Source organism: Capsicum annuum, chromosome 9 (genome assembly GCF_002878395.1).
Source record: "Capsicum annuum cultivar UCD-10X-F1 chromosome 9, UCD10Xv1.1, whole genome shotgun sequence".
NCBI classification, from domain to species: Eukaryota; Viridiplantae; Streptophyta; class Magnoliopsida; order Solanales; family Solanaceae; genus Capsicum; species Capsicum annuum.
The window spans coordinates 102,858,660-102,861,155 of record NC_061119.1 but is presented as its reverse complement, the minus strand read 5'-3'; positions in this window follow the sequence as shown (position 1 = coordinate 102,861,155).

Sequence of the window (2,496 nt, the reverse complement as noted above, 5' to 3'; positions counted from 1 at the left end):
TGCTTGGAACCATAAGTGATCCCAAGCTAACCTATGAACTGGCATACTGTTGAGCAACTGATTTAATATGTATATAACAAAACATAATTTACTGAGTGGAACTATAATCATGAGAAAATCTTATTGAATGTAATACTGAATAAGTTTACAACATGATACATCTGAAGAAAAAACTTGATTTACAATATCATGACTCTACCTGACTATCTATGAAGCCTCTACTATACTGACTGTAAATAGCTGAGACATGCCTCCAACTACCACAACTCAATACCTATGAATGATAAAAGAAAAGTACATGAACTACTCCTGACTGGAGTCCTCAAAACAAGAGAACTCATCATCTGCTGGCTGGTGCAAACTATTTGATTATGTCATGTAGGCTACAATTGGTACCTACATTATGAGACAATGTAGCACATAAACATATATATGGATAAGTACTTCTGGAATGTACTGAGTAAGTGGGAGTGAATGGAATAAGTAAAATTGATTTCATATGTAATCTTAAAACATGCACTCTAAGTACAGATAGACTCACTAAGAGACCAAAATAAACTGGAGGCTGAAGCATCTTAAAACATGAGTAACAAACATGATCTGATAAACTGGTGAATTACTACACTTAGTTTCTTAAATCTTTAAATTTTTTGTAGAATAAGTAGCTGAAACTGGGAAATGGTAAATCATAAATACTGTATGTAAATCTTATATAAAACTGAATTGAGGATCATGCATGGGTACTGCACGTGAAAAATAACATGGACATGTAAAACTGAGAATGCAAGACCAAGCATAAATATGTTTCTGAGATAATTTGTAATTTGAAAAATTGAATTCTGTATAACTGAAAATCTTTATACTTTTGTCAAGCAAACCTGAGCTGAGATATACTGAATACTGACTGAAACTATGGGAGCTATCATGTAACCGACATAAACCATGTGAGTTATCATGGAGTCCAACATCTGACCCACGTTAAGGAGAGCTGTCCTATCCTTGCCATCAGAGTAGAACTTAAACTGGCGTGATCACTAAACTGAGCCTATATTGGGCAAGGGGAAACACTCTTTGGCGAGCCTCTAAACATAAACCTACGGTGGCACATAGTTTCTGGGGAAGTAGGATGCGCTGAATCTATACTTTTCACTCGGTGTTAAATCCTACTTCCAACTGAAAGACACTAAAATACTAACTGGTGTATGCACTGATAACTGATAACTGATAACTGATAACTGATAAGCTCAAGTCATGGAGTTCTGAATATAATAGTGCATACAGATTCTGAGATAATTATAACATATAAACTGATAATGCTCAACATGATCATGGTGTTCTAAATATGATATTAAAATTATGATTTGATTGACTTGTTACTTGAAAAAGAGAAATCATGTAAAACGCATAGGTATCGGGCATTCATAACCCGCCAGCACTGAATTATTGTAAAGAAAATACAATATCAAACTTGAAATACTGAAGTGCGTAATCATGGTTCAAAGACCCGAAATATAGACATTTTATCAAACATGTGAGAATCATGAACTTGAACATGAGAATATGTTAAACCTGAGAAATCAACATGATTACATGGCTAAATTCGTAAATTGGGGGTTTAACATGAGATTCACTTGAATATGACATGAGAAATTGAAACTTGAAGCATGACATAACCTAACTTTTCATGAAATCATCCTTGGGTATGAATTGAATCAAATTACTATGGAGAGACATGATTTAAACTCATCTTGAACATGTACAACTTCATAAAAAGGAAAAACTCATATTTTTAATAAAAGTAAGGTTTTTGGGTTTCATGGGTGAAAGGGACCTATGAATGAACACCCACATACCTTAATTGAACAAATTCTTGAAGAAACTTGAAATTAGAACTTGAGCCCTTGAATTCTTGAGGAAAAAAGCTTGAATCTTGGGACTTGAATGATGAACTTGTGAAAGAAACCCTATTCTTGATGTTTTCTTGAAGATTCTTGAACTTGGAAGCTTGAATTCTTAGATTCTTGGGGAAAAGGGTTTGGATTTTTGTTCTTGGGAAGAGAAGGTCTTACATATGGATTTGATGATCAAAAGTGGGAAAATAATGCCCTTTTGGTGTTTTAATCCATCACTTGGGTGCTTGAGGGCAAGGAGAAATGACTAAAACACCCTTTGGGCTTGTATTTATGGATGCAGGAAAACATTACTTCACATCACAAAGCTAGACGCGGTAAATTAGTCCCGCATTCTGGCGCTTTCGCGGCAGCTTACTGGTTCTGATGAAAATGATCATAACTTTTCGCTCGGGTATCGAATTAACGCAAAATTGGTATCATTCGAAAGCTAATTCAATTATATATAATTTGGTTAGTCTTGAACTAAAAAATTCCACATATATAAAATAATATATATGTTCAAAGTTGACCCTTGTAGAATCAAATACCAAAATTTGGCCGTATAAAAAAATCTTAGATCAACTTTACTCTAAGTGATTCCTAT